This window comes from Coptis chinensis, chromosome 6 (assembly GCF_015680905.1).
Source record: "Coptis chinensis isolate HL-2020 chromosome 6, ASM1568090v1, whole genome shotgun sequence".
Taxonomy (NCBI): domain Eukaryota; kingdom Viridiplantae; phylum Streptophyta; class Magnoliopsida; order Ranunculales; family Ranunculaceae; genus Coptis; species Coptis chinensis.
In genome coordinates, this window is record NC_141461.1 from 88,841,212 (window position 1) to 88,856,996 (window position 15,785).

The 15,785-nt window shown below is 34.6% G+C and overlaps 1 long non-coding RNA gene across 2 annotated transcripts; it reads left to right on the forward strand.

Moving 5' to 3' along the window:
- Positions 1-10,418: 10,418 nt before the first annotated feature.
- Positions 10,419-13,154, forward strand: LOC147495225 (uncharacterized). 2 transcript variants are annotated; one of them, XR_015197361.1, is made up of 4 exons: positions 10,521-10,930; positions 10,993-11,088; positions 11,653-12,157; positions 12,596-13,154. It is a non-coding gene; the product is annotated as an uncharacterized LOC147495225 (long non-coding RNA). The 2 variants fall into 2 exon arrangements; XR_015197360.1 differs by lacking the exon at positions 12,596-13,154 and having other exon boundaries at positions 10,419-10,930; positions 11,653-12,150.
- The last annotated feature ends 2,631 nt before the right edge of the window (positions 13,155-15,785 follow it).

Sequence of the window (15,785 nt, forward strand, 5' to 3'; positions counted from 1 at the left end):
ACAGATGAACTTGTTTTGCTTGGTTCCAGTTGTGAAAGGGAAGGAGTATATTAGATTTCCTGAATGAAGTTATTATATGTTATTAATATATTGAAGTTAGAATCGAAAATAGTTCATACCTTGTTGTTAGGCTAATACTTGCTTGGGATAAAGCTCACTCATAAGGTTGTACCTTTTCAGGGAAGAGGAAACCGAAACCACTGCCTCATTGTGTTGTGTTTTGTAGACCATTTTAGCTTTTGGAGTGTCTTTTTTGCGTAAACGTGATGTTTAGTACCGTTTTGTTTAGTACATCGGTTTTGTTAGTTGATTGCAATAATCGTTTTAATTTCTCATTTGGTGTTTAGCCTTTAGGGGCAAACCTTCTTTTTTACTGTGGAGTGCCATGGAGGAATGCATATTGTCATTGTTGTACCTTTTTCAGGGGAAGATAATCCTATAAGAGAATACCTTTTCACCGCTAGTAAGGTTGTGTATATTATGGAATCTTTTAGCTTTTAGAGCAGTCATTTGACTAGAGGTTTACTTTTTTTTTGCTAACCTCTAGTGGTTTACTTAGATCTTTAATATTTTGGAAATATATTGTTGGATGATTGATTTAAGGGTTAACTAGTATTAACCCCCACCAGATGAGCCAATTAGGATTCCCCAACCCACCCGCTAGATGGGAAAATTAAGGTCTACCCCCCCTCCCAAGTACAAAAAAAAAAAAAATTTTTGGGTTGGATCAGATTTTTTTGTGTGCATTTGGGATGAGACCCTAATTGCTCATCCAGTGGAGAGGGAAATCCTAATTGGCTCATCTGGGGGGGGGGGCACTAACTAACCCTTGATTTAACAATGTTGAAGACTTGGAGCTATGATGGAGGAATTTAAACCTTGGAACTGGGAATGTTTTCTTCACTTAACTAGATTCCATGATTTGAAGTTCTATCAGTTGGATTCTCTTTATGGCATGGATGTATATACAACAAACTAGTTTTCGAACACGTCCTACGAACGGGTGTCGTTATATTAAATTATTCTAAAAAATATTAGCAACTATGTAGAGCTATGAGATATGGAAATTATATTAATTACTCATTCAAATTTCTTGCACCACTCTCTATAAAAAGAAAGCGCCAAATTTTGATAAAACTCGTCGACTTATTTTTGTTATTAGGTTTAACAATAGAAGTTTGATTGAAATTTTGTGAGAATATTCAATGTAGCGAAGATGATATTGAAGCTACTTGATTAGTAAGGCATTCCCAATCATAATAAAAGAATTATAATAAATTAACACTACTTAAAATACAAAACTATACTTGTCGAAACATTATATTCTCCCTACATATAATACAACCATGTTTCGTGGTTAGTTCAATGCATTTGTATCAAGTTTCCGATTTTATGTTAATTATTCAATATAGTTGCATCTAGTTTCCGGTTTCCTATTAATTATTCTTTGGGGTTAATTTAATGTAGTTGTATCAAGTTTCTGATTTTCCGTTAATTATTTTTTGAGGTTAGTTTAGTGCAGTTGCACCAAGTTTACGATTTTCCGTTAGTTATTCATTAAGGTTAATTCAGTGCAGTTGCATCTAGTTTTCAATGTTTCGTTAATTACTCTTTGAGATTAGTTCATTGCATTTGCATCCATATTCCAATTTCCCATTAATTACTCTTTGAGGTTAGTTCAATACATCTGCATCCAGTTTCTAATTTTTTGTTAATTATTTTTCGAGGTTAGTTCGCATCTAGCTTCCAATTTCCAGTTATTTATGCTTTGAGGGTAGTTCGATGCAATTACATCCGATTTTCGATTTCCAGTTAACTATTTTTTGAGGTTATTTCAATGCATTTGCATCCAATTTTCGATTTTCTGTTAAATATTCATCAAGGATATTGCATCCAATTTTTGATTTCCTGACCTATAGTTAATCTATGATTTTAGTTTAATGTAGTTGCATCCAGTTTCTGATTTTTTGTTAATTATTTTTTGAGATTAGTTTAATGCAATTGTATCAGATCCAATTTTTTATTTCCCGTTAATTGTTCTGAGGTTAGTTCAATGCATTTGCAACAAGTTTTCGATTTCCCATTAATTATTTTTTGAGGTTTGTTCAATAATGCAGTTGTATCAAATTTATGATTTCCCGTTAATTATTCATTGAGGCTAGTTCAGTGCAGTTGCATCCATTTTACGATGTTTCGTTAATTAGTCTTTAGAAAAGTTCATTGCATTTGCATCCAGTTTCCGATTTCTCATTAATAACTCTTTGAGGTTAGTTCAATACATCTGCATCTAGTATATGATCTGATTATTTATGCTTTGAGGTTAGTTCGATGCAATTTCATCCGGTTTCTGATTTCCTGTTAACTATTCTTTGAGGTTATTTCAATGCATTTGCATCAAGTTTTTGATTTCCCACCAATTATTCTATGAGATTAGTTCAATGCAATTGCATTCGGTTTTTGATTTTCTGTTAATTATTTTTTTATGTTAGTTCAATGCATTATTTGCATCCAGCTTCCGATTCACCGTTAATTATTATTTGAGATTTGTTTGATGCATTTTTGTATACCATTTCCAATTTCCCGTTAAATATTTTCAAAGATTTGCATCCAATTTCTAATTTCCTGTTAGTTATTCGCTGATGTTAGTTTAATACAGTTGCATCTAGTTTCTGATTTCTAGTTAATTACTTTTTGAATTTAGTTTATTGCATTTGCATAAAATTTCCGATTTCCCGCTAATTACTCTTTGAGCTCAGTTTAATGTATTTGAATCTAGTTTTCGATTTCTTTTTAATTATCCAATGTGGTGTGTAATACCAACTTTCTACTGATCTATTTGTAGTGTCCTTGCAAACATGACATAAAAATAAATTATGTTTGATTTACTATATTGGATCATCAAAGATTATCCAGTTCCTGATTTCCCATTAATTATTCTTTAAATTATACCTAGCTCACTATGTGGGATCTTCAAAGATTATCTACGAACGAATCCTGTCATATTAATTATTCTGAAAAATATATGCAACTATATATACATAATTATTATATACAAATATTATATTGATCACTCATCCATTGATAAAATCCCACGTACTCTCTATTAAAAAAAAAAAAAAAAAACGCCGTTGATAAAACCCTTTAACTTCATTTTGTTGTTTAATAATATAAGTTTGATTGAAGTTCATATTGAAGCTACTTGAATAGCAAGGTGCTCCCAATCATATGAAAAAAGATAAGATAAACACCGTTTTAAATGCAAAACTATACTTATCGAGACATTTTCACAATATATAACACAACTATATTTTGAGATTATTTCAATACATTTGCATCCAGTTTCTGATTTTATGTTATTTATTTTTTGAGGTTAGTTCAATGCAGTTGTATCCAGTTTCATTTTTTTTTTTAATTATTCTTTGCAATTAGTTCAATACATTTGTATCCAATTTTCGATTTCCCGTTAATCATTATTTAATATTAGTTTAATTCATTTGCATCCAGTTTCCGATTTCTTGTTTATTATTCAATGAGATTGCGTTTGCATCTAACTTATGATTTCCCATTAATTATTGTTTGAGGTTAGTTCAATGAATTTGCATCCAGTTTTCGATTTTTCGTTAATTATTTCTTGAGGTTAGTTCAATGCATTTGTATCCAATTTATTTTTTAAAATTAGTTCAGTGTAGTTGCATCCGATTTCCGATTTTTCGTTAATTATTTTTTAACATTAGTTTCATGCATTTGCATCATGTTTCCAATTTATCGTTAATTTCTTTTAGGTTAGTTATTCAATACAGTTGCATCTAGTTTTCGATTTCCCGTTAATTTAATTTCTGAGGGTTAGTTCAATGCATTTGCATCCAGTTTCTGATTTCTTGACAATTATTTTTTTATGTTAGTTCGATGTATTTGCATCCAAGTTTTGATTTCCCATTAATTATTCTTTGAGGTTAGTTTAATGCTGTTGTATCCATATTCCGATTGTCCATTAATTATTTTTTAAGATTAGTTTAATGCTTGCATGTGCATCTATTTTCCGATTTCCCATTAAATATTATTTGAGGTTAGTTCGATGCATTTGCATCTAGTTTTCTATTTTTCGTTAATTGTTTTTTGACGTTATATATATATACTGCATGAAACTAACGTCCAAAAACAATTATATCAGGCCGGCTAGGTAGACAGCAGAATTCAAGCCGTTGGATCATAGCTGATCAGATCAAGATGAAAATGTGATATTTCAGAATTTGGGTTTTGACATTCTTCTTTTACAAAGGGTTTGGGTTTCGAAATCTCTAAACACCAAACAACAAACAACGATCATCAACAAACAACAAATTCAAAATCAAACCACCAAAATCATCAACAACAAACCCAAAAATCAAAACCCAAAAACCCAAAATTCAAAACCCAAATAATTCGAAGTTCATGGGCGAAGCAGTTTGTGAATATCAATTTCGATTGTATATGGTATGTTGAATTTCAGTTGTTAGCTTTGCCTTTTAACTTGTTAGCTAGTATTTCAAACCCAAAATTTAGAAATGGAGTTAATGGGAGATAATGTAACAATCAGTATCGACAATGACGTAGTTGTTGGGTCTTCATCGAATAAATCCCCGGATAGACTAGTTGCTCCATTTGTAGGTATGATTTTTAGTAGTGTTGACGACGCAAAGACATACTACAGACAGTATGGTCAACAAGAGGGATTTGAGACTCGTGTTCGGTTGACAGAACGGAAAACTGGTGTGGATTTGGCTAGGGGTTGTTTAATATTTTGTTCACGTGAAGGGATCCATAACAAGAGAGAAGTGGGAGAAGTGAGTGTTTCTAAAAATACTAACACTGTGAAGTGTAGTTGCCCCGCTAGAATGCGTGTTACAAAACGAAAACATGATGATATATACTATGTAAGCTGCGTTGAAAATAACCATAGCCACAGTTTGGTTAGTCCAGCAAAGAGAATTCTCATGAGATTGAATAAAAATATGCCTGAAGCAGCGAAGAAGTTGACTGAGATTTTTGGTGAAAATGGTTTACCTGTCGGTAAAGTTGCAGCTGTTTTCAGTGGGGAAGAAGTTGGGTTTACAAAGAAGGATTGTTGGAACTAGGGCTGTCAATGGATCGGTTTGGGTCGGGTTTTGGAAAATCCAAACCCGAACCGATAAGAAAATTGGGAACCCAAAACCAAACCGAACCGATAATACTATGTTTAATCCGAAACCGAACTGAACCGATAAGATATATTGCAAACTGAACCCGAACTGATCCGAACCGAAAACTATAAAATCAATTAAATTTTAAATTAAATTAATTAATTTTAACCACATAATTGATAAACATATACAAAATTAATCATAAATATTACTAAAATGCTATCTTATCAGTTCGGGTTCATATCGGTTCGGTGGAGGGCAAACACAAACCAAACCAATATCTTATTGGTTCAGTTCGGTTTCGCGTCGGTAGAGGGCAAACTAAATTATCAAAACCCAAACCATTTTTTATCGGTTTGGTTCGGATCGGTTATTGAGTTATCGAAACTGATTGACAGCTCTAGTTGGAACCATCATTATGGTTTGACTAGGAAGATGCCTAAAGAAGGTGATGCAACTGCCGTGCTTAAGTATTTTATGCAGAAGAGTACCTGTGATCCCCAATTTTACTACGCTATTGATCTAGATCTGAATGGGACTGCAGTAAACTTTTTCTGGGTTGATGGGAGGTCTCGAGTGCAGTATGAGTATTTCGGAGATGTTGTCTCTTTTGATACCACATATCGTACGAATGCATACTCTATGCCTTTTACCCCCTTTTACTGAGTCAATCATCATATGCAGTCAATTCAGTTTGGTTGCACGTTGTTACTTGATGAGACAGAAGATACATTCATATGACTATTTAAAGCTTGGCTTGCAGCCATGGGTGGTCGTGCGCCAACTGCAATTATCACTGACCAGGATAGAGCAATGACCGCAGCTATTGCTAAAGTGTTCCCTGATACTCCTCATTGTTACTATCTCTGACATATTATGCAGAAATTTCAAAAAAAGATGTCTTTTACCAAATTTGATACATTGGTAATTGAGTTGAAGAACACTATTTCTTTTTCGTATATGATTGCGAATTTTGAGAGAAGATAGTGTACAATCATTAAGAAGTATGAGTTGTCTAAAAATCATTGGTTGACAGAGATATATTCAATGCGGGAGAAATGGGTTCCTTGTTATCTCAGTGACACCTTTTTTGTTGGCATGCATACGATTGGGAGGAGTGAATCGATGAATTCTCATTACGACCAATTCGTAAATTCGAGCACTATGCTGATGGAGTTTGTACATGGTAATGAGAGATTTTTTACTTTGATTGCTATGAATGAAAGAGATGCTGATTACTGCACTGAACATAGTTCACGAATTGTGGCTAATGATGTTTTCCTTCTTATATATGCATGCTGCGAAGGTTTATACGATTAATGCATTTAATAAATTTAAGGAGCAATTCGACAAGGCAAAGATGGAGTACAAATTTGATGGGGATGAGATTGTTATCAATGGAATCGGAAGCTACATGGTGAAATTCAGAGACCCGCAGAAGAAGTCCGTTTGGAAAGTGAGTTTCAATAGAGGAACTTTAGAGGGAGATTATGAATGTAAGTATTTTTAGTTTATGGGGTTACTTTGTGGTCACATGTTAAAGCTTTTTCAGCGTTACGAGATGGAAGAGATTCCAAGGCATTTTATTTTTCGAAGCAGTGGATGCAAAAGGCAAACACATATAGAGCGGAGTTTCATACTGGATTAGTGGCCGGCCATAAAAACCATGAACTTTTGAGAGTGGTTCATTGTATCAAGGTTGCTTCTCAAGTGGCTTACGATGCGGGGAATAGTGTTGAGGCTTATTCATATTTTATAGAAAAGATGGATGAAATGGCTAAGCATGTTTCGACGTTGAATAATACTTCCAACGAAGGAGACGAAGATAGTGAAGATGATATAGTTGAAGAGTCTTTCGTTGATACCTCACAGGTTATGATTATGATATTAATGTTTAATTTGATATCGGTTTAGTGTTTAATATTATTTGATTTATTTTAATTTTTAATTTGATATAAAAAATTATTTGATTTTGACTTTCAAATCTTTATTTCAAATATTGATTTTGAATCCCAACATATCTCAAACAAAAGGGAGGAAGAAGAAAGCGGAGAGATGGAAATCCCCCAAAGAGATAGCCCTAAACAATCCAGAAAGAATGTGTAAAACTTGTGGAAAGATTGCTAACTATGACTCGAGAAATTGTCCGGAGAAAAATAAGACGTAATTTGTGAAATGTAAGTATTTTTAGTTGCTAGGTTGCTTGGTTTGTTGGTTAAAACGTACTCGATGCTTATGAAGAATCTTTGCCATTTTGTGTAAACTGATCCTTCGATCCTTCAATGCTTGCAGTAGCTTTGAATTGAATCTTGCGGTGTTTTGACTTGTTGGGAAAACTTTGGCACTTACGATGAATATAGCTGGTGTTGTGAAGGATTGGTTATTGATGCAAGCTAAGTTTTGTCAGAGTTAAGGGTGTGTTCTGTCAGAGTTTTCAGTTCTGTTAGAGTTAAGGATATGTTTTGCCAGAGTTTTTAGTTTCAGTTCTGTCAGACTTAAGGGTGTGTAATAGCTTATCCAATTTCGAATTTTGTATTGATGACCATAGTATTGCATTTTGTATTTTGTATTTTGAATTTTGTATTTTGTATTGGCTGTCAAAGTAGGCTGTCAGAGTTTTGTATGATGTGTTAGTTTTGGTGCAAGTTTTGGTGCAAGTTTTGTATCTCTGCATACATAATTATTTTTAGTGCAGATATAGGTCCAAGCCCATTTCTTTCAATCAATAAGCTAAAACCGATCAAATGGAGTTCTCATTTCGAATATAGAGACTAGAACCTGATCATAACAAGTTCTGTCAGAACATAGCATATTGGTTTCGAACTGCATATGAGAAGCTATTGGTTTTTGCATATTGGTACTAGAAACTGATCATAACAAGTTCTGTGAGAGAAAATTTCGAACTGCCCATATTGGTTTTTGCTGTATATCGAATTTTGGTTATTTCTGTCAGAGTTTATTTCGAACTTCAATGAATCTGTGATGGCTCTAAGCACCTATTTCTCATGCCTGACATTGTTGGGTTTAAGTTTGTCTCAAATCTAGTCATCCAAGATTTAGCTGCAGCCTGACACAAATCAATCCACCATCAAAGCAATTCAAACTGGGAATACACATTAACAGATTGGCAATTCACGATTTGAACAAAAGAAAATGGTACACTAAAGCAAGAAAAGAAATAGAAATGTCAGGAAAAAAAATCCTCTACATTAACAACCAATCTGCTGAAAGTTTACAAGAACGATACTCCAAAATTCACCAATGCAAGAAATTCCACACTCCAAAATTCACCAATGCAAAAAAATAATGAGTGAAACAACAAAGAATTATTTGACAATCATCTTCAAGATCAACAAGGAATCTGATCAATGAACCATCTGATTATACTAATTGGTAGCTTAATGAGAGACACCGTGAAATTCGTCAATCCAGCACAACAGCAACAACATGGGCACAAGCAACTAATGAATCTGTGATGGCTCTAAGCACCAAAGAGAATACTCAAGGGTACGGCTGTTTACTTGATTAACAGATTACCCTCGCCTACATTAGCACACTTGTCTCCATTGGAAAAGTGATTTGGCACCAAACCGCACTACCATCATTACCCATGCTTTGCTTGCTACATCTATGCCACGCCCCTCACCTCTCTCGGTGTGCTCCTTCATCCGCTATTGATCCTGGCTCCTTCTATAGCACGTTCACTACCAATCTCACCACCTGTCACTGTTTTCTCTGATTGAGATACCTTCACTCCGTCTTTCTTCTTGGGGGCAGTCTTCCTTGAGGTGTCCCGCTCTACCACATCCGAGACATAGATTTCTGATATGCAAAAGTACAACCATACAACTTTCTGATATGCAAATACTCAAGGGCTCTAAGCACGAGAATGTATTCATGCCAAATACAGTTATGATGTTGTCTTTAATGGAGCTGCTTCCTTGTGTTCGAAGTTTGATTTTGCGTTCTTTCCAGTTGTGTTGTTACAAACTAATCGAACTCCTTTGGCAATAAGGGCATACGCCTGAAATATAACAAGGTTGTCAAAACCAAACTACAATCCCACAGTTTCAAGATGAGTAAAGAAATTAGCTAAGCACTCACATTCAATAAAGAAATTAGCTTTGCATACTCCTTTCGGATATTCCCAAGTGCACACAGGGAACTCAATGCCTCCCCTCGAAATCCAAATGTCACCAAAGACTGGAGATCAGGAAAATCTGATATTTTTTATGTATGATGCTTCTCAAGTACAAGAACCTGCCAACAAATTATAACCGGGTTAAACTAACTCCGGGAAAAAAATCATGAAATGTCGAGTGAAATGAAACAAATTACCTTGAAATTGTTTGGCTGTCCAATGGCAGTTTCTCTAAACCACTTCAATAACATAAGGGGCTACAAACTCAGTTCTTACAAACAAGGCTAACTTACAAACGATTACATTTTGCAAACTCCGTTCTTACAAACAAGACTAACTTACAAATGATTACATTTTGCAAACTCCGTTCTTACAATTAAGACTAACTTACAAACAAACGAAAAAGGGTTTCAAGGTACACTACAAACGGATTGCCCAACTTCAAGTCAAATTGATAAAAAGGGCATAGCAAACTTTACCTTCTCAGCTAAGGCATTAGAAAATGCTCTTTGCCCAATCTACACATAACCACCTTAACTAGGGGAATAACACCTTAACTAGATACTTAATCAAACACATAACCACTAAGATAAGACAAACTAACAACAATTTAAATTTTATACGAATGCCGATAAAATTAATTTCTGAATTAGTCGTTATCCCCCTTGCGTAAGTAGAAACCGGACTCTCAGTTAAAGTTGGAGTAGCTGAACAATAATTTGATTCGATATTCGACGACGAACAACTTCCATAATTGTCCTCATTATCATTCCACTTGAAGAAAGTATATCTCATTTTCCTCGGAAGACGATCTGAATGTTTCTCGCAGATGATGAAACGACGTCCAGGATTCGCTGATGTTCTTGAAATTCTCTTAAACAATACACTTCTACATATTGGGCACCCCATTTCTTGATCGAATTTCACTATTTATTAAAGAAATATATTTTTTTAATCAAATGTAAAAACAACTACCCAACAAGAAAAATATGTTTTTCGTCGTATCCATCAATAATCAAATGACTATAAATGAATAAATAAAATCAGCCACAATCATCTACAACTTCATACAAACATCTTTGCAGCAATAATAAAGTGATTCAACTAGGAATTTAAGCAAACAAGAGTAAGTGTTTTCAATCAGCTGAATAACAAAATAATTCGAAGACGCTACTGATTAGAACGAGCTTAAAAAACAATTTACACCATAAACAAATGTAGACGAATACAAAATCAAAACAAGCCAAATCTACATTGATTATAAACTAAACCATCCGAATATCATGTAGATCTACATCAAATGCATATAACAAATACAGTTGAAAAAAAACAAATAACAAGATTTGCATCCTGTTTCCAAATGCATCCAAACAACAACAAAAAACAATTTCTCTCTCCTTCTCTCTCCTATTCCTCTCTCCAATTTCCTCCAAATCCAAACCAACATCTCCAAATTCAACACCTCCAACACAAAATCAAACAACAAATCTGGCAAGTTCGGTGCTTCTCCATTGGTGGCGTCAAGTTCGGTGTCATGGAACGTGACTGTCTTCTTGTCATTGTCAATACTATTCGGCATACATACACTTACTAGATTCAGACTCAAAAAAAGATGGAGATACAAATGAAGGTATTTTTTTATTTAAATATTCACTTGGCTAAACGAAATATGATTGGAATTTTTTTGTGAAGGAACTGGAAACTCATATGGCATCAATTGCTTGCTCTATTTTGACGGACTCATTTAAATCTGAGCTCGAAAAGAGTTTTCATCAAGTTTCTAGTGAGGTAATATTTCTGCCTTCTTCAAAGTGTCTGTGTCCTTCAAAGCATCTCTTTCTCTCACGCGTTTTATAGAGAAATGTTGCAGGCGTTTGTTCTGTTAATTTGCAAACACAAAATTTTATATTTAATTTGCCTTGTAACATATTTAATCTAAGTGAAATTGAATGCGGGTAACATGTTAATTGGAAGTAGAATTGGTGAACTTAAGGGTGATGACTTCGCGTATCCGACACATAATTTTCGTTATTTGGATATTTTTGGTACTGTGTTATTTTCTTTATGGAATTTAGCTCAAACGGTAGAGCACTTGAGAATGCTAGTGGATCTCCACTACATCTTAAGAGATGGTGGTTTGAGTCCACCAATATCCATTAGTGCTAGCATGCTAGAAGACTATTACATGCTAGATGATGATATATTGAAGTCTAGTATTGGTAAAATAATAACTTTTGAAGAAGACTCTATTCTCCATTCCTACAGCATTACATTGGGTAGATTATTGCTAGCAGCATCGAATTTGATGATTATTTGGATTACTTTGGGTAACAGTTTTCCAATCCTTGGCAGCTTGCAAATGGTTTTATATCTTTATAAAGGGACAAGTAACTGATCTCATGAGCTCTATTCTGGTGGAGCTGAACAGTACCTGTTGCTGATAGAAAAAGGTGTCGTTGGTGCTTGTTAGTTCAGTGAGGCTACTCTGTGTTTGGTTACAACAGTTGACAGAGGTTATCTGTTTGGGAAAACACCATAGTTTTTTCTTTGTTTTCTTGTTCTATACTATCAATACAGCATACAGAAGTAAAAGTGTAGCTTGAGCAGAGGCCTTACCAGTGACCTAAGATGACTGACGTGAATTCCTTTGCCTCATATGATGACTGACGTTGGGGTTTATGGACTCTGTTTCGGAAAAAAACATATTGATGCATATACTCTGACTAAAGTCCGTGAAGATGGGGCCGCTTGGGTTGAGTAGATGCTTCAAATTGTTGTCTTAATGAAGTGACGGTGCAGTTTTTTCTATGTAATTCTTAAGATTTCCTTAATACAAGAAGGCATTGCAGAGATTCAGGTATTGTCTGAGCTTCTATTCTATATTCAAATCAGTTTGATTACGTTTGTATATACATATTATTTTTACAGGCCAGGTAAAAAAAGTAAAAAAAAAATATTGGTTGGTGCTGGATATCTTTTGAGCTTATTGTTTAACTCAGACTTGGCAAGCCAAAGATATACATGCTTCTGAGTTCTCAAATATAATTATCCTTTAAAAGGGAGGAGTACAAATTTAGGCAGTTGAAAAAAATTAAAAGGAAATACTAAATCTAGAATTGAAAAATTATAAGTATCTCTATGTTCCTTTCTTCTGTATTCTTAAGTATAAATTTATTTAGTTTGTAAGTAACATGTAATTGACGCTTATCAATTTGTATATATCTTCAGTTTCATCTCTGTCTGATATCTAGGTCCTTAAATGTCACTACTCATGCCATCTTGTAGTTGTTGACAGGTAAGTTTTGTAACTGCTGGGGTGAAGGTGGTATCCAAATTTTGAATTCTTTTGTTCCCTTTGATCTGACATTTCCTTAAGGCCATAGGCAAGGTAGAGACCTCAGAGTTTGGGGTTACTCTTTTAGAAGGGAGGAAACAGAAAAAGGAAATGTCTAAAGACATGACGAAAAATTTCTATCATCAATTCTGACAACTTGTCAGTAGATCAATGTACTCTCAGTGATACTTTTAAACCTTGAACAACCATTTTAATTTGTTAATTTGAGTAGCATGTTTATTAGTAGTGCACTGAGAGAACTAACCAGTTTGGTGAGTCTGGTGTTCGTTCAGTTTCAATGCAAGTCCGTCTGACAGACCACTGAGGCGATAAAGATCAGACCCAGCCCGGAGGTCAACTCGGGACTGGGTCATTGGGTTAGTGGTTCAACCAGTGGGTCATTGTTTGGTCCGCCATAAATATATATACAATGTACTTGTTTAATTTTTATAGCAAAAGTTAATATTGTAGCCTAAGTGGAATGTTGTCTATTAGTGATTTTGGAAGTCCTCGGTTCAAATCACAGTGAATACCTAAAAGTTAATGACTTATTTACCGAATTTATTTTTCAAAGTTAAAAATTTCTCATGAACCGGATTGGTTAAAACCGCCCCGGTTTAACCGGTTTAATAGAAAATTGGCCGGTTTTATTGGGTTAGGACTGGGTTAATTGCTGAAATGATCCACTTAATGACCCAATCTAGTTTGGAAACCGGATCGCCAGTTCACCAGGTCAAACCGCCGGGCCGGACCAGGTCTGATAACAGTACTGAGAGAACTAACCAGCCACCCGCACGACTGCAGATAAAACTAATCTCATTTGGACTATTATTTTCACAAACCATCCAAAAGTGCCCTCTCACAGAAGTGTTCCTTAAAAGCCTCGAATTAGAGTATGAAACTAAGTGCAATCCATAATTGTTGATTGATTATGGGACTTCTCCTACACTTTTCTTAAGCCATGTGCACACGTATTGTTTTACTACAATAATACAAGCTAGGTGACTCTGAAAGTCTCAATTATGTTTTTCTTTCTAAAAGAGATTTGTATTACAGTTTAAATATCCCGCTTTAATTTGCTGATTTTGATTTCACAGATCGAAATTCATTCTGTAATTGGAAGTTGGAACGTAAGCAAATTCTCTACAAATCTTATTGGTCAAAAATACTTATAGTACGGTGATTTGCCAATGTGAATGTCGATTATTAAAATGGATCAAGAATAGAGAATATGACACGTGTATATGGGGTGAAATCAAAACGGCAAAATAGAAAGGATACGGAAACAACAGTACAATACTACAATCTATATATAAACCTACAAATATGTTAAACATTTTATTAGAATGAGTCATGCATTGAGATATTTTTTTAATTCAAAGAGTTGGTAGATTTATTTACCGTTTGATGAATCACAGGTAAGCCACATTCTATTTCACTGAATGTCGCAGATAACCAAACGGATAGACTCCGATTTACGTGGATTGTCGTGGGAAGTTACTTTGCGTGAGTGCGTGGACATCTAGAACATTCTATTGATTAATTGTTATTCCGAAACTTAATTTGTGTTGGTATGTGAGTGGAGTTTTAGAAAGTTCTAATGATACCTATAGAGCAAGTGTTCAAAAGGTACAACGGATGTGTAGACATCAATGGATATCAGGTATAACGTATACCATTTTAACTTGGGAATTTGCTCTGATAATTTCTGATTTTTCGTTTCTTTCCCTTTGAATTGGAGGCGTCACTGTCATACTGTATTACATAGGCCCTTTTTAGTGTATGGGCCTTCTGCCCTTCTGTTTCCAAGCACTTAATAGTGCAGAATTTGATCAGTATGGAACCAACTGTAAGAAATGCTCTAGAAGACTGGGTGAAACTGTACAATGGGTATGGTGTTCTACTGTTATATATCACTAACATTTTAAAGATTTTGGAATCAGTAATAATTAGTTAGTTCATAGCTTCATATTAATCTTCATCAAAGTAAAACTATAGGTAGCTCAAACAATATACCAGTTAGCAGTTGCGCACTTGCCATATTACACGTGAAGTCCGAGATAGTGATCTTCCATTCAATGACTTGTGCTATTTGTAATAACTAGTACTGAAAACAGGAATAAGAATTGAAACAGAAACTTATCACTGAGTATTGTGCTCGGCACAATTTATTTACTTAATTTTAAAAACTGCCCGGTATGGTAGTTACCAGCCTCAAGCATATGCCTCCCAGGATACAACAGCTGAAGAGCCAGTCACCAGCAAATAACATGGTTTTGGAAGAGGAAAAGTTTTTTTCGGATAACTTTTTATAGAAACTCCAAGTCGCAACTGAAAGCAACCAAAAGAGATTTGTTTTGCAAAAACAAGTCCAATACTCGCACCCACACGAAGGGATTTGCACCTCCCTTGCGCGTGTGCCGACACACACACACTAAGGTTTTTTGTAGCTCCCACCTCCCGAGAGCCCCCAAACCAAGGCGGCCTTGTGTGCGCACGAGCACCTCCTTGTATCTCTCTACACTATCCCTCTTTAAAGACACAAAACAATATAAACTTAAGAGACTTAAGTTTAGTAACCAATGTGGGACTAAAGCCCCCCACATTAAAGTGTAGTAGAGACCATAGTACAAAATATTAGGATATGGGTATTTATCGATATTTAATTTGATATGTATCGTGGATATATCTCCTTTTGAGGATATTTGACATTGTTTCACATGCAAATATCGTGGATATATCATGATACATTATTTATATTTATTTGAAATATAATGGTAAATATTAAATAAAATTGTTATATACACAAAATATCGCTAAATATCTCTAAATATCGCAAAATATCACAAATATCGTTGAAATATCAATGATATTTGCAGTTGTATATATCTCTGAGCATATCGTGATATTTATATATCTTTCTCTGAAATTTAGATAAATATCTTCAATATCGCGATATATCAGAATATTTTGTACTATGGTAGAGACATAAGGTCATGGGTTCAAACCCATGAGGACACAATTTCATTCAAGTTTCCAACACTATTTTTGACAAACCCATTGATGACAAATACTTTGAATCAGGTCCGATATTACGTGACCCGAGCAGCTTGAGAAAAGTCCCTATTTTTCAGGTTGATGTGCTGAATTC